General features: G+C 33.6%; 1 protein-coding gene and 1 long non-coding RNA gene across 14 annotated transcripts in view; one reads left to right on the top strand and one right to left on the bottom strand.

Moving 5' to 3' along the window:
* ORC4 (origin recognition complex subunit 4) overlaps window positions 1-558 on the bottom strand; it is a 107,777-nt gene extending 107,219 nt beyond the window's left edge. For 3 of the 13 annotated variants that reach the window (XR_006383839.1, XM_044242532.1, XM_044242522.1), the window contains exon 1: window positions 420-481. The gene's annotated coding sequence lies outside the window, so the exon portion shown is untranslated. Of the gene's footprint in view, window positions 1-341; window positions 495-537 lie in introns of those variants that run through there. The other 10 variants (XM_044242528.1, XM_044242523.1, XM_044242526.1 and 7 more) reach the window with 6 other exon arrangements.
* Window positions 559-784: 226 nt separating this feature from the next.
* LOC122902676 overlaps window positions 785-22,408 on the top strand; it is a 215,727-nt gene continuing 194,103 nt past the window's right edge. The window contains exon 1 of the long non-coding RNA XR_006383840.1: window positions 785-1,405. This is a non-coding gene — a long non-coding RNA (uncharacterized LOC122902676). The remainder of the gene's footprint in view (window positions 1,406-22,408) is intronic.

Genomic DNA, 22,408 nt, shown 5'->3' with positions numbered 1-22,408 from the left:
TCTCTCCTCCAGCTCTGAGCTGAAGAAACAGCCAACAGTCCTCTGCAGAAGCTCCACAGATCCCATTTCTCTTTAGCAGCAGGATCAAATTTCCTCACCACCACCGGGTGTAGTCAACACCCCGCCAGAGATCTGCTCTCTTGAGGAATCCCTGCAGGCGTCAGGGATTCGTCAGCAGCCTCACAGGAAGGCCACGAGACAGAAGGGCCTGCCTGGCCTAGACAAGCCTGCCCCTTCCCGCATTCCCAGTCTCCGCAACCTTCCGTCCTCATTCTTTTCGATTTGCCTTTCGCCACTGGCGACCCTGGCTTTCGTTTTCAGGCTAGATTGCCCCATGTTACCTCTCACAGAAAAGTCTGCCCTTACCAGGGCAGAGCAGGAATCTAGCGACAACAGGAACCACTTCAGGGTCCACTCACCGCGGAGTCGGCTCAGCTTCACCTGCTACTGCCAACAGTACACCACTACTCCCGACATTCCCCGCGCACGCACCGCGTCTCCTACCCCGCCCCACTCCCGCCCAAACACGTGACTTACTTGCGTCTCCGTCCACGCCCACTTCCGTTCCTCCGCTTTCCCTTGGGAGAGAGGAGGGGGGCACGGGGTGTTAAAGAGTAGCGACTTCCTCCTACTCCCCGCCCCCGCCCCTCTACCCCCTGCTACAATGTCTTCCGGGTCGCAAGTGCCTCGGAGCCTTCTGGGAAACCATATCATTTCCTCCCCTCCCCCTCCTTCTGCCTTCGACCAACCAGCCTCCCGTCAGGGAGGGACATGCGCAGTGAGTGCCTCCCGTCTCTTCTACCCGAACCCCCCCTCCCCCCCCCCAGCAGAGAGACCCCAGCAGCAGCAGCAGCTGATGATGAAGAGAGAGGCAGTGGCAGAGGGGGGGCACCTTTTATTTCTATTTTTAAAGGGACAGGACACTAATTTTACCCCACTTCAACCTTGAATTGAGGGGGGTGGGGGGAAGGCGGCTGAGTTCCTTCCCCCACCCTCCAGCCCTGAGACCTGAGAGGGGGATTGAGCCTGAGAAAGAAGAAGGAGTTTCTTCTTCTTCGAAAACCCCCATCCACGACTCCTACCCCCTCACCCCTCCACTAGCCTCCCTCCCGAGCCCCCTCCACCCTCCTCCTCTTTGGCCGTGAGAGGAGGAGAGAAAGAGACCAAAAGCCTCTTAGCAACACAGACCCTTTGCTGCTGCTGCTGCTGCTGCTGCTGCTGCTGCTGCTGCTACTGCTGCTGCTGCTTGGCCCTGGCTGGAGACATCTCACTACACCCAGGAGCAGCCACTTCCCCAGCTCTCCTCCTCCTTCGCCTCCTCCTCCTCCACTCCCCCCCCTTTATTACCCTTTGTGTCATCCTCCACAGCTCCAGGGAAGGCACTCAAAAGTGGGGGGCAGGAAAGGTAAGTGTGTCTGTGGGGGCTTCATTGCCTTCCTCTGGCTCTGACTTTAACTCCGGGGCAACAGTAGCACCAAACCACATACGCAGTGGAGCTCCGGGGTGAGGAGGGGGTGGTGCTGGGGGGGGGGTGAAGGAGGGGTTGGAGTGGGGAGGGGTGTGTGAGGTGGGTGCCCATCCTGTCAGAGGAGGAAGGGCACTTTTATTTTTATTTGCTGTTGTCAAAAGTGGTTTCTCTTCTCCAGCTAACATCTGATTGTGTCTTGCTCCAGTGGGGGAGAATACAAAAACAACCCCCTCCTTCCTCCAATGAGGCGCCAGGGAAAGAGACAGAAAGAGGCACACTTTCTAGATGTCACTTGAAAAAATTCATTTGGAGAGCTTTTTCCCTTTTTCCCCAGGAAAAGCTCCACTGCATTCGTTTCTGAGTGGGAAAATGTCGGGATTTGGATTGTATTGGAACTGCTTATCCGTTTGTAGACCTGAGTGTTTTCTCCTTTTTGGTTCTGTATATGGTTTGGAAATTGACTTCAGTGTTGGAACAGACTTGATTGGTTTTTGCTTTCTGGGTTTAATTTTCCTTTTTTGTTATTGTTGTTGTTGTGTCTGACTTGCATGGAAGATTTCAAATTTTTAGTTGATAGAGGCCTTTGGTTAGGTTTTGACTTGTATTACTGCTTTTTTTGTTAAATGTTTGTTTCATAAATTAGTATGTAAAGTTCAAAGCTTAAAATGCTCAAAGTTTAAATACCTCCGGTATTATCTCTCCCTACATACGTTCTTGATAATTATTTTCCATAAGATGATTATATTAGCTTTTCCTAATTAATCTGGGTATTTTTCTAATCTTTGTAACTTGTCTGAACAAGTAATCCCCATTGAAAACTTTATGTTGTTCTGGCTTCATGGAAGGCCAAACCTCTCCATCAATAGTTTGCCGGATTGGTACCACTTTCAGTTTTAACTGAATTATTTATTTAGTGTTGTAAATTGAGATGAGTTTTTCATCTCTTGGGGTACCGAACCAAATTGATCACTGTATGTGAAAGAAGACAAATTTCTAAAATATACTTTCGTGAGTCAAATAATGAAGTCGTACTTATTATATTCATTGTAGTTAGACAAAAATTGAAAGATAAATCCAGGTTTCGGTTTATAGAATAACAGCTTCATAAAAATCACTATGGCTTTCAAATTCAGTGCTGTATTTTATTTCACAAATGCTAGAAACTATGTTTCCAGTGTAGGCCTTTTACTAGGGCTTACATTGGAAAGTGGCATTTTGTTTCATACATGCATTTCTTTATCCTTTCCTTGAAGATGGATGCACACATACATATATACACTTTCTCTCTCACGCACACACACTCTCTGTCTCTCTCACACATACACACCCTTTTTTGTAACTGCATTGGTATCTCTGATCCCATAATTTATGTCAGCAAATATATTTTTTTGTAAAGCAGCAATTTTATGATCAGACTAGTAATATGAAAATAGCAATTTGATCAAATAGAAAGGATTGAAGAAAAATAAATCTAGATGGATATTTGACATAAATATTATTAAAACATAATACTTTTTAATTTTTATTTTCTTGATGGTAAAACCAAAACATAATGATGCTTCTATTTTAGTGGCAGAAATCCATTGCAACCGTAGAAACTTGTTCTGTAAAATTTTCATTAATGTGTGCAAAAGTAGACATTTCAACATGGGGAAAAAGCTGTATAGCAATAAACAATATGTTCTTATTTCCTTCCTTTCTGTCATCAATTTGAACAGTTTCTTACCTTCCTCTGAGGTATAATTGGTATACTTCAGCAGAAATCTGTGTCAAGTTCAAGTATTTCTCCCAACATCAATACTATTATTTCAGGTCCACCTAGGATTTCTCGTCCTCACCCTACTTCCTCAGCAACCTTAACATAAGAGGGAGAAAGTAGAACTTAGTGAAGAAATCAATTTTAAGTAAAGCAAATTGTGTATATAATTGGAAGCTGAGTGAAAATTTACAGTCTTGACGATAATACCTTTACTTAAGTTGTATCTGCTTTTCTTTTGAAAATGTTCCTATATCCCACCACTCATGGGGTAATTCTGTGTGGTTTGAGGTTTCCAGACTTCCTCTAAGTTGGATAATGATTTATATTTAGAAAACCCTTTTTATTATGGCTTATATTTTAAATATTAAGACATTTTAGGATTGTAATTTTCATCTGCGTGATATCTTGGAGGTCACTTTATCCAGCTCTTCATTTTTCATATTGCTGAATTTCAGAGAGCTTGAGGAACTTGCCTAGGTTCCAAGGCCTCTAAGTGGGCAGAACATGGACCAGAGAACTGAGGTCTCTTAACAGTCACTGTGCTATACGACCTCATTCTTATGAGGTCGTGAATGAGACTCATTCACAATTTTGTTTATAGCACTTAGGGATTTTATATGGAGGCATATTATTCTAAGAATATTTAGGTATATAGCTTTAAGCTAAAATTTTGTCTATAACTCACTTATTTGTTGTTGATTTAAGAGGTACTGATTTCTCTCATTCTAGATAGTTACTATTAGAGAATTATTTCAGCTTCCTCTGATGCTTATTTTTTCTCTGCACTTCTAATTAATAAATATACTTCTTACTTCTTACTCTTGGATTAAAGACATGTATATAAGAATGATATATAATGTATTATGAATGTTTACCTGTTAGTCTTGCTGTGTGAACCACTTAAGACTAAGGATTCTTGTCTTGTTAACATTTTATATCCCTCACAGCAGTGTCTGGTGCACAGTAGGCCCTACTGGTTATTTGTCATAATTGATAATAGAGTTAGGCATATTTGAATTTCTTTACTCCCATATGTGGAATTCGTTTCCTTTCTTCCTTTTTCTTTCCTACAATTTTTCCACTACCATGATTTTTTAAATTTGTTTTTACTGTAGCTCTCACTTTTTCTGTCAGCCAAAATAAATCCTGATAACAATATAGTATTTATAGAAAATAAAAACATATTCCCTTTAATCCTTGTACAGGATGCAATTTAACAAAAATCATTTATTTTTAATAAGAGATTTCAAAAAAATTCCAATTAAAAATATACTGGTAAAAGTTCAAGATACACTTAAATTTCATTTCATTGAATGCCTAGTGCAATAGGATATTGGAATGATTAGGCCACTTTTACCAGCTCTATAAAGCAACTGTTACTTAGGTGACATGTTTCCCTGACTTTGTTTTTTTGGTCCTTACCCAGACACTTATCAACTTGCCAGTTTTCTATGGATATGAAGATTTACTCCTAGTCATCACTGGGACCCCATGAAGTCAGCCAGAAAGCCTATGTCCAACTTATGTACCTTTGCAAACTTGTCTGGATTTTGAATGTATGTGCAAAACATATTGTATTTAGGTATTCATTAAACATCCACTGAGCATCTGCTGTCTGTCAGGCACTGTGCTAGGCATCTGAGAAACAGGATAGTCCCTACAGTTTAATATGAAGAGATATTTTATTGTATTCCACAAGTCTATTGGTCATAACTTTATTTTGATGTTTTTTCCTAAATAAATTTTATATTAATTAAATGGATACTGTTAGGTAGAAAAATGCATGTTTAAGAAGGATTTTGCTGTATTTTATTAAAATAGAAAAATGTAAAGAAAAATTTTCCACTTAATACTGTATTCTGGGGATTTCTATTCTGTATATAATTCGTTAATTTTAGATCATAAAATTAGTCTATGTGGCTATCATTGCTAGTATTTTATTGGTACATACTTTTAGTTGAACATTATCAACATTGTTTTTTGAAGTACCTCATTAAATTATTCCCCCCAAAAAACCAAACCCAAACTCTGCAAATTTAGACTTTTTTTTTTTTTCTCAAAAGTAACTTTTCTCTATACATTTCATATAACAGGTTATCTTTCATGGTTCATTGGAAGACATGGTACATTATCATTTTGATCATTTAGTTAATTTCTATAGTTTAAGATACCAGTATAATTTAATTATCATGGAATAATTATAGTATATACTATTTAGGAGTTTTGGAATTTTCAGTGTGCACTAGATAAATTCCTCCAAGATCCTCATTAGAAGCTTTCCATTTCCAACTCTAAACAGGTTAGTTGCAATTTTTATTCTTGATTATGTGAGACAACTTCAGTAAAATGATTTGGGAGTTTCTTGGTTATGGATGTTTCAAAACCAAAGGATACTATCTTGGTTCTTATCATGGCTTTCATATGTAATTTAAAAATATATTAGAGGGAAATTTCCTGGATTTTCTTTGTCCCCCTTAAACTGTACTTAGAATAATATTGATTCACAATTTGAAAGTAAGGACTCTCTTGCTGGTACAGTATCTTGTGAAGGTAAATAGACTTCTGAAGGTCAATTCTGATCTTTTTCAAGTTCATTCTTAACTTTTTATTCTAGTAATAATCATAGTTACCATTTATTATAAGTGCCTAACTATGATAAATATATCAATACACTGGTCCTATGAACTTTGAACATTATTGTCATGTTATAGATGGGGAAACCTATTACTGATAAAACAGCATTTTACATATAGCAGCAAAATACTCCATCACAGTAAATTCACAACACTTTTTAAAATTTAAAGCACAGTCACAATAACTTTTATCAGTCAGTAAGTACTCTGGTAACCACTAGTAAAATCATGGCCCAAATAGCTTATTGATAGAGTGATGGAAAATTTCTACAAGTTTACAAGGAGAGAAAAACAATAAACAAACCCAGTTCTTTATAAGGAACATAGATGCAGACCAGTGTGCAACTGGAAATAAAATACACTTGACCCTTGAACAACACAGGTTTGAACTGTGGGTCCACTTATATGCAGAATTCTTACAGTAGTCTAAGTATACTTTTTCTACCTTCTGATTTTCTTAACACTTTTTTCCTCTAGCTTTATTTTAAGAATAGAATATGTTATGTAAGACACAAAATATGTTTTAATTGATTATATTATTGGTAAGTCTTCTGTTCAACAGTAGGCTTTTAGTAGTGAAGTTTTAGAAGAGTCAGAAATTATACAGGATTTTCAACTGCACAGAGATCAGCACTCTCATTGTTCAAGGGTTAGCTGTATACTTAAAATCAGTTTTCTCTCTATGGCAAAGATTACATTTAGGCTTTCTACATACTGAATTTTCTTTCTCTTGCATGGGTTGTATTTAGCATTTTGTTAGGTGAAGTTTGAAGGTTCTAACAATTTGTAATCCAATGAATATTGGATTTACTGCAAACATTTTAATGTAAATGCTTTAATGGAAAATCTCTACACAGAAGGGACATATATTGCCTACTGGTTGGGTGTGTATATATGCATATCTTCTGGACCCTGTATTTTATAAGATTTTCATAATTACTACATTATACATACAGAATTAAATTTAATGTACTCTTTTTAGTACTACGTAAAGTCAGAAATATTTTTAGTATGAGAATGGACAACTTGGTGGATTCTCTAGATCCCTAAATTATTATATAGTTGTTCTTTAAAGCAGCTACTGAATTAAAATGTGTTTTGACCTAGCTAACCAGATTTACTTTTACATTCTTTGCTTCTAGAAGAAAAGAGTAATTTTTAAAAATTCTATGTTGTTAATCAAGTAATTTTCATATGCATCCTAAGTAAATACACATTCATGCTATATACATAAGTTGACTATATTATTCTATAAATAATATGCTGATACATTATGACTTGTAGAATTTGGTTATATTTTTAAATGCTAAAGAACTGTTCTCTGTAGTCTATTATATTTCAGAGAGGAAACTTTATAACAAATTGATTTTATTGCTTTTACGAATAATCTCAGTAATTGGTGGGGTAGAAGAAGTCTATGGTCTCAAATAACATCCTTAGATAACTTAAAGGTAATTCCTAATAGGCAAAGGCAATACCTAAAGATAAGGGTTTAAAGGTAAATATTCTAACTCATCATTGTTTCTGTTTGAGGTATTTCTGTAATATCATGTGAGATTTTAGAAGTTGGAATGACTCAGTATAATTTTTCAGAGAGCCGAAGTGAGAACCAGGCTTAACACATATTAAGGAATATCTTCTAATGCAGCTGCACATGATGGAAAAGAAAATCACTAATGATACCATACCTGGTGAAAAGCATATACTTTATTCAAAGTTCTATGTGACTGATTCTAATCTGAGTCCTGTTTCAGTTGACCTATATAACCTTTTCTTAGAGAACTTGAAATTAAATTCTGTGTTACTGAGTAATTTATTAGAACATATTGTTTTAAAGGGTTAAAATGAGTTATATAAATCAATCACTGATTTATATAAATCAGTTGTAATGGTGAAAATTTTTGCACATCCATGCTTTGTGGAGTTCTTTGCCAACCAACCAAGATTCAGGCAATTAGAGGAAAAATTTCTGTATGGTACTAGTGTTAAAATTTACATTCTTGTGCTCCCCTTTTTAAAATTTGTAGTCTGTATCTTGAAAGTTGGAAGTAAACCTTAAATGTTTCTTAAGGTTGACTGAATGCTAAATTATATTAAGATTCATCCTTGTATTTAAAGCTATTGTTTTCTATATACCTTGAGTCCAGAAATGTCTGCCAATCTGTTAGCCATTAATTAACATAATCCATACATTCTTAATATTACTACTATCAAAAAATAATACTCTTGGCTGTATACATATAGCCACTAATGTTGGGGGAGGCAAGTATTCCACATTCAACAAAAGAAAGTATTGATTTCTAAAACAGCTGCTATTTAAGATAAAAAGGATTTTTACTTATTTTGAAAGTTAAATGTAAAGTTTATCATTACCGAATACTAAGCCAATATTTAGAAAGTCAAATACATGTTCCAATAATGACGGAAATATAGAGGCTATTTTTTAGCATTATTCCAAAAAATAATTTTTCTTCTCCCACATTTGTAACACAGGAGTTTGTGCTAAAGGATTTCTTGGCCATTTGAGAGACTGTAATCTAGTTAAAAGGTTTGTTTATACTTCCCATCTCTGTTCTGCTGATGGTATTAGAATGCAGGCCAGAGCCAGACATCTAACTGTTTATAACATTCAAACTTCAATTAAAGCTGCAGTGTTCAGTTCACTATATATCAGAAAGCTTTATACCAGCTACAAATATTACCAGTAATGATGGCAATGCTTTTGTGTAGCCATAGGCTTTCCTAAATCATGCCATTCCTTATGAGTACTTTTTTCATTTATGTGGTATTAACATTAATTCTTTCATAGAAGTCTAAAAATGAAGCTTATTTTCTACCAGAAGTAGTATAGCATTTCCTTCAGCAATTTCTTTTGATAATAAAACCTAACAGCTTATATTATTACATATCTTACTTAAATGACCCAGTTTTTTTTTTTAATTAGTAAATTCTATAGTAGATGTGTTTGTTTCCTAATTGATTCAACTCCAGTTTCCAGTTTGAGGAGCATAGCAATATGTTGCCTATTAGAAAACAAAAGTAACAATTACATTACTCCAGTGTTATATGTATGAGAGGAGACTAGACCTGCATGATACCGATTTTAATTTAATCTTATGTTGCTTTTCTGGCCTGCTACTCCTGCTGTTTGTGGTTTCTATGTTCTAAGTATGTTAGTAAACTGCTTTAGAAGTGTTTTTTTTTCTTTTTGTAGCTTTTAAAAATTCTTTAAAAACATTTCTTCAGCAGCTTCACCGTTTTTGTGCAATCTATCTCATGGATTTAGAAAATGAGTTATGTATTTATGTGTTTAATTTTTCTAATGAGTAGGTAAATTTGCTATATTGCTTTCTTTTTTATAAAACTAAATTTTACTTCTTACCAATTTTGGACCTAGATTACTAAATGTGTGTATTCTTTATGTACATATATATATTTTTTTTATTAAAATACAAGTTTATAAGAGGTTTAAACATTTAAGGAAAGATGAAAAATCATATTAAATTCAATGATTACTTGCTAAAATGCTTTTAATTAAAATATATTACAATGAAAAAAATCTACATTACTCAGTTTCCTGGGCACTGAAAGAAATGATTCATTTATTTTGAAATTTTATAAGAAAGAAAATATTACCTATGGTCTCTGTGGATAAGAACAACAACCATGCAGAGTTTGGATTTATAAGCCAAAAAATGTGGAAAGATCTCTAAGATAAGCTAAATTGAAAACATATCACAAAAAATATATATATAGTATGATCCCATTTATGTAAAAAATTGCACACAGAATAATATGCCTGTATTATATAAGAATATATATTTATATATGTATATGTTATATCATGTGCACATATATTTATAAAATAAAAAAATTATATGACATATGCCTTATGTTTATGTAAACACATTAAGAAAAAGTCTGGAAAATATGTAGCAAATTATACCTTTGGTTTAGAGAAAGTGTGTAAGTGGGATGCTGGAAGACTAAGAACTCTTACAGTTTGTATACTTCAGCATTACTTTGATTTATTTTTAACAATAAGTTTATATTCATGTAGTAATTTTATAATGGAAAAATATACTTATGTATTAAAGGAATGATACAGGAAAATTGCAGTCCTCTCCCCCAATCATCACATGAATATATTCCTTGAATACCTTGAAAAGAATTGAGTATTGGCTAACAATCATCATAGCTTGATACAGAATAAAGTCTGTTAGACTGATCTAATCTTACCTAACAGGGTGAAAAGCATAGTCAATTGAGGGAGGAACAATGGATATAATCTATTCTGACTTTGAATTACTTTGGTTCTTATTGTAAGATGCATTTCTCACTTACCTGGGAAAATATTGACGAGGGAACTGGTGGTAAAGAATGTCAGTCATAAAGTGGTGACAATAAGTCAGTTTAGTCTTGAGATAAGATACATGTTGGACCTAAGATAGAGTTTTATTATTTTAGTCAGAGCTCCCAAATTATATGCTCATTCAAAATACAAATGACATAGTCACTTAACATTTTTATAATTTTTCTGTATTCAGGTAGTGGCTTGAACAGAAGACAGATAAAGCAAGTTTTTAAGATTAAGTCTTTTTTTAAAGTGTCTGAAACATGTACTTGAAAAACACTTCAGGAGCTTTTGTAAAATAACATCAAACTGAGTATGAAAATATGCAGAGTAAAGAAGCAATTAGAATTCTGTAGAGTTAATCACAGTGGGCTTCTTGGGAGGACATGAGTTAATCAGAATTTAGGTAGAGAAATCGTAGGTTGGCTCTGAAGAGAGTAATTTAAGTTAAGACAAAGCTTTCAATGCAATGAGAGGATGGGGGAGCTTATTTTTAGTAGTTTGAAAGCTACAATTAAAATTCAAAATAACCTGGTAAATTAAGAAAGGGGTTAGAAATAATATACCTTGCATTTATGTTTTTAACATTTTATTTCTAAGAATGCAGATCAAAAAAGAAATAGGGAAAAAATAACTTGCATAAAAAATGAAGAAGTGAATACTTATTCACAATTATAACTAGAAAATTTGTCAAGAGTCTAAAGCAAGTATATTTTGAATGAGTTAGAAATGAAACACCATGTAGTTAAAACAGGAAAATTTTATCCATGGATACTAGCTGAGTTTCTTTTTCCTTTTATAATTAAAATTAATACCCAAATTGGTCCATAGGATCAATAGTAAATAGTATATAATTAAAACGGTGAATCTTATATATGAATTCTAAAAATAGCAAAGGTATAGCTTACGTTTTCTCCATTTACTTAACAAGCTTTATTTGCATCTGGCATAATTTCTTTCTAGCTGGCCCCATCGTGTCAATTACCATTCACCTATTCCTGCCATCACAAAATGAACTTTTTTCCCCTGAAAAATGTATGTTTTAAAGAGTTGTATCAAATATGGCTCTGTATTGTTTTCTCTTGAAAAATCAGTAATTTGTCTCTTATGTAGGGGTCATTGACTCAGTATTCTTATCTCTCTCTCTTTTTTCTTTTACCAGTGGCTTGCTAATGTTTTTTCTTTCAACAAATATATGTTGAAACCTATTATGTGCTCACTGAATAGTGAACCAAAAATAGATGTGGATCTTGCTCTTCTGGACTTAGAGATAATGGATATTAATCAAATAATCATATAAATAAGTGCAAAGTTGGAACTATTCCAATTGGTGTTTAATATGAAGGCTTTTAGAAGAATAACCAATCAGTGGGATCAAGAGAAGTTTGTTTTTGTTTTTGTTTTGGAGGAAGTGTTTAGTTAGCTGAAATCTCGATGAATTAGTTAACTTAATCAAGAGGGGGAAAAGTTTTCTAGGAAGGAATAATATGTACAGTGGTACTAAGGGGTGGGGGGAGAACATAGTACCAAACATTAAATGATGGTCAGAGTGACAGAACTTGTAAGAACTAGGAAATACGTGGTAAAAAGTGATGTTAGATTTATGTAGGAATCAAACTGGAAGATATTGTAGGCCAATGCTTCCTTTATCCTTAGAATTAATTTTTATACTTAGACTAATATTCTTTATGCTCAGTGCAAAAGCTTACTACTACTTATAAAAGGGTTGTGTTATAAGAGTTCATTTTTATTTCACTTTAAAACTCACAGTGCTTTTTCCCATGGAATCGGGGTTATAGTGGTCTGGTCATTTAAAATCCCTTTAACACAGAAAACAATGAAAGTAGTGACCATAACATTGTGCGTTAAACATAAGTAGGTAAAGATTAGAAAAGAAAAGCAAGAAAGGGAATTAATATGAGTGTATGTATTCAAGAGAATGTCCTGGGTGTGATTGACTAAGTTTAAATAATGAAGTAAAAGAAAAAAGCCTGTAAGTGTGCTAGGCTGGTGTAGGATATCTAGCAAATGACCTTAAGGGACACATACAGTGGGACAACTTGAAAAGACCTTTAACTGGCACCTTGATATATCATGTTATGATATCTGGAACAAATTAAGACAGAGTAGAAGACAATATTGACAGGTTTTGAATCTAGGGCATATTTGTGTTGATGTTACTAGAATACAAAAAAATTTTTTAATTGCTTGAAGAAAAGCAGAATTACGAACTAATCACAATACAGTGCTAACTTTATTTTGGTTATTTTTAGAATAATTTATATAGTCAGAATTAATTATAAATTATTAAGTTGCATTAACTATTTTGGGCCTCAATATTAGCTTTTGAAAATACAGTGTAGCTTTGAAAATATGATGTATCTCAATTGGAATAGTAGTTTTAAAGACGAAGTTGAAGAAATTTAATTTTTAATGGTTTTTTCCATCTAACTTATATTGCTGATAAAATATATTCATGTTGGTCTTTAAATTTTAGGACTCTTTGAACACTAGTTTGTGTCAAGTAATAAATAATCTAATTAATAATGAAAAGTTCAAAAAATACCCAAATACTAGAGCATTATAAAGAGTGGATTAAGTCACTTGACTCTTACTAAGACCACAATGTCACAGCAATGTGTTAAATTGTAAGGATGACGTAAAATAAATACAAGCATTCATTGACTAGACAAGGTGCATCACATTAGTTTTGATCAGTGAATTCTGCCAGCGCATCATCCATCTGGTGATCTTGAATTTAACTTTCTGGCATTCTCAGAGATGACAGACCATGCTTCTAAAGCAGGTTAACATCTAAAATTAAAAACTACAGAATTGAGTTTAGTGCTTCCCTGTTCACTTCCTTCTTTACTAATTTATAGACATTCTTAATGAGATGATATCAGTAGTATTGGTTTATTTTTCATACAGTGTCTAGCAGACCACTTGTGATTTCCTTCATAGGACATAAGTGTTTGGGAAGCATATTAGTGTTGAAAAGATGGCTTACTAAATTTATTTAATAAGTCTAAGCGGTCAGGATACCTTTTAAATAGAAATGAAGAATCACTTGGAAATTGTTTAGGGATTGATGTGTTCCTTGTTTTACACCTTCCTATTTGTCTTTCTATCAAAGTGTATTCCAGAGATCCCTAGTTCTATGATAAGCTAATAGGTATGAAACATACCCCACCAAAGTTCTCTTTTCAAATAAAGTTTAGACCATAACGATTATGATTAAAGAATGCTTGATAGGATTTTTTACTGCAGAGGTAATCACTAACATGTATTGAGTGCTTCCTTTTTGCCAGTCACTTTGCTAAGCATTTTTACATACATTATCTTCTTTAATCCTCTTAACAACTAAAAAAAAAAAATTTATAAGTATATTCTTAATATAATATTACTGCTTATAAGCACCAATGCAAAAAATTCTGTTAAGAATGTAAAAATAAGACAAATACCATTTTAACCTGTTACAAGCTTTGGAAAAGAAAGATTATGAAATTTATGTTTAAAATTAAATACTGAATTTAATAGTATAATTCTACATTTATTTTTAATCTTTGAAATGACCTATTTAATTTTTTATCTGAGTGTAGTTGACACATTATGTTAGTTTCACATATGTAATATATTGCTTCGGCAACTCTGTATGTTAATGCTCACTGCAAGTTAGCTACCACCTGTCACCAAGCAATGCTATTATAATACCATTGACTGTATTCCCTATGCTTTACCTGTTATTCTTATGATTTATTCATTCCATACTAGAAATTGGTTGGATTTCTATATGCTAACAATGAAGTAGCAGAAAGAGAAATTTAAAAAAAATAATAAAAATTAAAAAAAAAAAAACAGTTCCATTTATAACTGCACCAGAAAGAGTAAAATACCTAGGGATACACATAAATAAGTAGGTGAAACACCTGTACTATAAAACTATAAAACTATAAAATACTGATGAAAGAAACTGAAGATGACACAAACAAATGGAAAGATAACCCATGCTTATGGATGGGGAAGAATTAATATTGTTAAAGTGTTCATATTACCCAAAACAATCTACAGATTCACTTCAATACCCATCAAAATACCAACATTTTTCACAGAACTAGATCCAATATTACTGAAATCTGTATGGTTTCACAAACAAAACAAAACAAACCCGCCCAAATAGCCAAGCAATCTTGAGAAAGATAAACAAAGCTGGAGGTATCACAATTCCAGAATTTGATATACACTACAAAGCCGTAGTATAACTACAGTTTTCACAGATGATCAATGATAACCATACTTTTTTTATTAATAGGGAACAACTTTTAGTGCTTCAGAGACAGTCCTGAGTTTGAACACTGGCTCCATATACTGAGGGTATAGTATGCAACCTTTGGTGAGCTGGTAAGGTTCTGAATTTGAGATTATCTGTAAAATTTGTATAGTGACTCATTTCTCACAGCATTGTGACTATTAAGGAGTGTATATGAAGTCCTACCATGTTGTGGACATGCACTAAAATTTAATTTCCTTTCCTTTTCTTTCCTGCTTTTATTATTAGTAATAACCATGTTTCAGAGTCTTTGTGAAATTATGAATTAGATTTAAAATTTTCCCCTTTTTTAAAAAATAAGATTACCCCATTACTCCTAAAAATATTTTAAAATTTTCTCTGAAATTTTATACATGGACCTCTTATCTTTTTGCTTTCCTGCACTTAGCTAATAAAATGGACACCTGTAAATATTGTTGAACTCTGATATTAGAAAAATCTGAATAAATTGTCACACTTTATTAATTTAAATATTCTACTTCTAGCTTACAGCAGTGCGTTTGGTAATTCCTTATTAAGTGTAATAAAAATGTAAATAGGTTACATTTTTTTGTCTAGTTTCCCTAATATTAAATAGGCAGTATTAAAAAAAAGTTAAGAGCCTGGGCAGTAGAGCCTGGCTGTTTGGATTCAAATCCTTTTTCTACCATTCCTATCTTTCTCAATTTCCTCATTAGTAAAATAGGTGTAATAATTATGCCCACCTCAGGGTTATTTGATAAGAGAGATATATATATGCATATGTATGTGATATATATGTGTGTATGTATATACATGTATATATGCACCTTTAAAAAATGCCTGGCACATACTTTAAAAAGTATTAGCTGTTCTAGTGATTATATGTATTGTCTGTATATTAGTTGTACTATTGAAAAATTGGTGATTTTTTTTTTCTAAAGATTTTATTTATTTATTTGACAGACAGAGATCATAAGTAGGCAGAGAGGCAGGCAGAGAGAGAGAGAGGGAAGCAGGCTCCCCACTGAGCAGAGAGCCTGATGTGGGACTCGATCCCAGGACCCTGAGACCACGACCTGAGCCGAAGGCAGCGGCTCAACCCACTGAGCCACCCAGGCGCCCGAAAAATTGGTGATTTAAATGTCGTGGTGAGTGTCTAACTTGGGTAGTTTCTCATTTGGCAAAATAAAACAAATTCAGTTTAATTTACGGTTCCTTGAAAATTACATCAAACTTTTATTTTCTATTTTCCAGATTCTTTATATTAATTTTAAATTTTTTATTTTATTGTTAAATGATAGTGGGAAAAACATCCCCGTTGTTTCCCATAAAGAAACAGACATACGGAAAGTTTAGACCTTTAAAGCGTGGCCGTAGAAAAGTCAGTAGAAAGGCTAAGTTAGAATTCAGAATATTTCATGCGCCAGTATATTGAGTCAAGCTATGTCTACTTCTTATTAAGTATTCAAACAACAAATCTATTAGTTGGCAAAATGAATAAAATAAATGTTAAATTTATATTATTGTGTTCTTCAAAAATTTTATTGGCTTGTGTTTCCTTTGGATTTGTCCTCTTAAGTTTTATTCACTGAAAACTTATATAGAAAAAATTGTTTTAGGGGCACCTGGGTGGCTCAGTCATTAAGTGTCTGCCTTCAGCTCAGTTCGTGATCCCGGGGTCCTGGGTTCGAGCCCCACATTATGCTCCCTGCTCGGCAGGAAGCCTGCTTCTCCCTCTCCCACTCCTCCTGCTTGTGTTCCTGCTCTTGCTGTCTCTCTCTGTGTCAATAAATAAATAAACAAAATCTTTTTAAAAAAGAACGAAAAATTGTTTTAAATAGAATTAAGTTAATTAAAGCTATCTCTTTGGATATTAAGGATCGAGTATTTTTTTAAGTTTCCAGAGGTTTCTCACCCCATCATGAACTAGTTCAAAAACTCCTTCCATATTTATCATATTATCAGTGTTTTTGTACTATATATTATAGGTTCAATGTGCTTTTCCAAGCCATCCTAGAAACTTAACCATCATTGTTAATATTTTCTATGAAAAACAATTCCAAGTTTCAGAGAATAGATTATTATTTTACAGACAACTTTTGAAAAACACTGGAGTTATAAGAACAGCATATTTCTATAAAGATACATTAGAGGAACATTAAAAATTTGTTTTTTCTTGTTTAAAATATTATGTAGTATCTATGATTCATCAGTTTAAGAAAGTGATATGGTTTGGTTGGGATCCAAAAAATAGTAACTGATGATGACCAAAAGACTCAGAACTATCTCTTTGAGAGAGAATTGTAAATGATTTGTTAGACAAGTAATAGAGAAGTATCTAAATTCAAATTTGTAATTATTGTTCATAGTTGCTTAGGAGGTAGGGTTATCATGTAAAATAATTTATTAGGAATTTTTTTTTAAATAGCAAAACTTAAAATTTAGTATTCCAGTCTAATAATTTGCTAACATTTATGGAAATTTTTACATAAATGCCACTTACATTATTTAAAATTAAACAAAGATAATTCCATATGTGTCTAAAATAACAAGATATTAACTAGAAGGCACAATCGCCTTGCTACTACCTTCCTTCCACATGAAATAAGGTTCAAACTTTGTAAACAAGTTTTACAAAATGTTTCTCCCTCATTCTGTCTCTCTGGTATTTTGATATGTTCATTCTGCTGATTGGCGGCATAGACTCAGGGATCCTGATAACCTAGTCTGAAAACTCAAATTATTTGTAAATCCTGATGTGATTAAACCACCTTTAAGTTTCTGCTAAAAAGTATCAAGTCATATTTAAAGTCTTTTTTTACGTTCTGGCTTGTGAAAATAATTTTAATCTTTAAATGAGATTTTTGTGGACATTTTAGGTATTATGGCTAATATCAGCTACTTAAGGACATCAAATCCTGACTCAAGGGAGCAGTAATATTTTTAAAAGCAGGAATTTTTCTGAGAGAAAACGTACATTGTTGTGCTTATACTTACTGTATATGTAGTTAGGTAAAGAAAGACATAGGACTCAAAAAACGATTTTGGGATTTTCACAGTAATATAGAGAAGCATAAATATTCATTCATTTACTTGTTCGACACATAATATTTGCTATATGTCAGTTATTCAGCAGTATTTAAGACAGGCAGGGACCATAGCACTTAAGAGAGATCAGCATTACAAAGAGTGAACAAGTCTTTCAGGTACTTAGAGAATGGGTATCTGACTTGAGTTTTAGATGATAATAATAAAGGCACTTAATTTTCAACCTCTTAGTTTTATTGATGAAGAAACAGAGACCCATGCCAGAAAAGGTAAATGGTTTATCCAAGATCATATAGCGAGTGGTGTACCTAGGACTGAAGTCCCCTGTCTCCTGGTTTATTTATATTTGCCAGTTGGATTAAAACAGGAAGGTGAAAGAGGAGAAAGTAAGGCAAGGTGCCTAGAAATTTGGACCAGCCACTTAGGGCTTGAACATAGTTAATGTAATATGAGAAATTATACTTTTTAAACTTATTTATTTCTTTGTGCTTGTTTGTACTTTATTTGAATTTCTTTAAATATCTGTTGGTTCTCCTTTAACATTTACTAAATAGTTTTTCAGGGTTGTGCTACATCTATGTTTGTACAAAATTTTTAAAAGGGAACTCTGTAACCACTTATGTTGGTTCTGTGGTTCCTGAAGTTCTGTTCACTGTAACTTTTTAGGGATATGTCTGGGTTTTGTTTTTTGTTTTTTTCCTCAGTAAAGAAAGTTGCTTACTTTAATTACCTTGGATTTGCTAAGGTATAGTAACTTGTTACTAGGGAAAAAAGGAAAACAGGGTGGTATAAGATAAAAGACACTATTTTTCTTGGGATGCTTTTGCTCTAACACTGGTTTGAAATTCTGTTCCCATAGACTAATCCTGGATATGTCTGATAAGAAAGGCTTCATAATAAATTACCAAGGGTAGTGTAATTACAAATAAAGTTTTGATTAAACTAATAAATAAATTACAAGGATTTGTAAAAATGGTTATATGATTTCATCTTTGTTTCCATTGTAATTTTTGTATCTGTTTTTCAGTGTTATTGTTTAAATTCCGTTAGGTTAACAAAAAGTTTGAATTTTTTCTTAAGGATATTTTTTAAGGATTTTTCTTAAGGATAAAACTAAGTACACATCCTAGTAACTTACTTTGACTTGGGGAAAATAAAGACAATTATAGGATCGTGTTTGAGAAGTAAATAAAGTGTTTGAAAGTTGAGTCTGCAAAGCTAGACATAGTAACAACAGGAAGCATCCCACCTACAATGCATATGGTAAAGGATAAAGATGGTATAGCAGACTACAGACAAAATAACTGGGACTTAAAAACACATATTCTCCTTTACAACCTTAGATCTGTTATCTCAGAAATAATAATGCTGTCTTTCGTCCAGATATCATGATGTGAACATATTTTGATTTATAAGAAAACTTTTTTAAAGTATCTACATCATATTTATATGTTATTAATATTTACTTTATAATGTTTCCTCTGTGTTTTATATTTTGGGGGGTATATATTTGTGCTTTTGCCTTTTAGGAATACATACTGTAGTCACTTTATTTTGCCAAATTTTAGTAAATTTGTTACATGAAAAATCGAACCTATAAAGCTATAAATGATGAAAAGATTTCACTGAAGAATTCCTTTAAATAGAAAGCTCTTCTGATGTACTTCAGTGTTTTTAAAATTACTTCCTAACATGGACTAAAAGAGATACAAGAAAACTCAATGCTGAAATGTCAGAAGCCACTGGTGCTTGGATAGTAATCAGTAACAAGGGTTAAACAGTTCTGAAATTTTTATAATAAAATAATGAAAAAATATTCTGCATACAGAAACTCCATTTGCATCTCACTTTTGAATATATTCATTTTATTGAGTTACTACAGTATATTCTTTAGTTTTGTTGTCTTTGAAATTTGTTTAGTCTATATGAAAATAATACATGGAAAAAGGAGTTTTATATGTAAAAATGACATGTGAATATCAAATGAGCAGAAGAGCACTGGACTATTAGTGATGTTTCAAAATATTTGATAGTTTGGGTATGTGCTATTCTCATTTAATAAAAAAGAATCCAATGGTCAATAATATTCAGCTATTGACAAGTTCAGTATTTAATCAGAGCACCCTACTGATAAGTAATATCATCTTTAATTTTTTAAAATGATAAGTTCATGTCCATTAAATGTGAGCAGCTGGTGTATGCACAGTTAAGTATCCAGTCCTATGATTGTTTCTGTATTTCTGTAATCTAAGTAATTAAAACTAACATGGTTAATTTGTAAATTTAATGGTTTCAAATCATTGTTGAAATTCGTAATCAGGCAAATATAATAAATAATTGCTTTAAATGACACTAATAGTGTTTTTTTTAATACAGCTGGGTTTTTGTTTGTCCAGACACCACTATCAGTTTTTATAACACATTTTAATCTTTATCATATATATATACATTCATTATTGATTAATTTCTTATCAGTTCTTAACAGTTTGACCTACGAAAGCAATACTTTTTGTATTTGCACACACTTCTTCCTCCTACATCTAAGACAGTGTTTCTAATTGATGCACATTAAAATTGTTAAAGACCAACCCCTAACATTTAAATCAGAATTTCTGAGAATGAGGATCCTAGTATTGTTCTTCTTAAAAGTTTCTCAAATGATGCTAAAGTTCAGCAAGCATTGAGAATTACTGTTATAGGGCTAAAGTCTGCTGGGTTAGCATTCTCATGCCTTTCCTTGAGAGAGCTTTTAACACTAGGTTCACAGGTTGCTCGAGGGCTGATGGCACCACAGAATCTGCACTCTTAACTTGTTTTTGGACTGACATTAGAATGTAATGAGGAATTCTGTGAGGGTGGCTTCTGGATCCTCGGCTCTAGTAGTTTAGACTACAGCAGGGTAGCTGAGAGCACTCATCATGGCTCAGCCAGGGAAGAATTAGGAGAGAGGCCTTCTGACTGGGTAGGTGATATTGAAGTGAGTTTAGAAGTTTGGGAAAGTAATAAAGATAGCCAGTTATATAGTCATTTATGTCATGAAGTACCTTGAAATGGACCTCCAAAAGAGCTACCCCCTCATCTGACCCCCCGCTATAATGAATGGTCTTTCTTAGGGAGAAAGATGAGGACTGGATATTAATAGTATTTAACAGTGCTCCCCCTCGTCCCAGGACCCACACGCACACATACCATACACACTGCCACCGTTATTACAAATCAAGTAAGGTCACACATGTTTTGATGCAGAAATTGATTACAGAGGCAAAAGAAAATTCTTTCTTGGCTCCACCGCCTGCCTTCTGTGTTCCCACTCTTTAAAAGCATAAACAAAAAACTTTTAATACCTGTTGACTTTTACTTGAAATTCCTTAGGGGAACGGAATTTTCTCAGAGAGAGGTGAAGGAAGCATACACATTGCCCTCTTTTCACAAGATAATGTAGTCTTTTAACAACTTAAATATGTCTTTATCCTTTCCTGTATTTTACTCTGAGAGGGAAAGGATAGAAAAGCTCTGGCCACTAAAGGAGATGGCTCACTTCCTGGTTTGCTGCTTTTCTTTCATTGTGAACAAATACATAAAAGGTTTGTATAAAAGTACTGTAGCCTTCTCAACTTCAAGTGAACAGTTAAGTTGCAGATAAGTGATTAGCATATAGTATTCTTAAAAATGCAGAATTTCTTTTATAGAATCTATGTGGATTAAAAGTAGTAAACATCATAATGAGCTAATGAGCTATTAGGTGGATGTTACCATAACTCAGAGAAACATTTTCTTCCTTTATTCTACATAATAGTCATTTAGAATAACTAAACATCCTGATGAACTGCTACACTAAGAGTTCAGTGATTGTACGTCTCTTATACCCTTTCTTGGCAATTTTTCCTACCATTTATTTTTAGTGCCTGAATAACACTTTAAAGTTAAGTCTTCCTTTATGTGACTGATGAGAAGCGTACGCCTCTATGAGGAAGAAAAGGGGGTTATGACTTAGAGATAAAACATGTCTCCCAGCTATGAGTAAGCTATAGGGAACTTCAAGTAAAAAGCCAAAGAACCCCCAGCCTTTTTTTAAATAATGCCATTGGATACCTGAAGTTATTTGGCCTCTCAAAAACAAGGACAATCTTTAAAATTTTACATTATCAAGGTGCATTACTTTGTTTTTTTAAAGATTTTATTTAATTACTTGACAGAGATCACAAGTAGGTAGTCAGTCAGAGAGAAAGAGAAAGAAGCAGGCTCCCTGCTGAGCAGAGAGCTGGATGCGGGACTCAATCCCAGGATCCTGAGTTCATTACCTGAGCAGAAGGCAAGAGGCTTAACCTGCTGAGCCACCCAGGCGCCCCTACATTGTTTTTTTTAAAGCTATACATTTCCTTTAAATTCTACATTAAATAAATAGTAAAATGAAATTCAACAAATCTGGGAAGATGAGGAAGGAGACACACACACAAGAAATTGAAACCCTGCAAATGAGAAAGATTGCAGATCTCAAAATCTCTTGGAAAGAAAACAGTGATGTTCAATAATGTTTCTGTACTAGCGTTTAGTAATTTTTATAAAAATTCCATGGTGGTCACTGTCTCTAAAGATAAAAAAGGAAAAGGAGGTAGATTAGTAATGCTAATAGAAACCTTAGCAAGGTGTGGGAATCCCGTTGCTGGTCAGGGATTATTTTACTGGGGCTTCAGGTCTTCTGCAGGCAAGGTGGCTTTTGCCTTCTTGTGGGTGTTGGCTCCCTTTGAAAATGTGATTAAAGTATTGGACTCTGAAAGGAGGGTGTCAATGAAAAACTCTGAATGAGCTTTTTTTTTTTTAATTTAAATTCAATTAGCAAAGATATAGTACATCA

This window comes from Neovison vison, chromosome 3 (genome assembly GCF_020171115.1).
Source record: "Neovison vison isolate M4711 chromosome 3, ASM_NN_V1, whole genome shotgun sequence".
Lineage (NCBI taxonomy): Eukaryota > Metazoa > Chordata > Mammalia > Carnivora > Mustelidae > Neogale > Neogale vison.
This window is presented reverse-complemented; position numbering and strand designations above follow the sequence as displayed.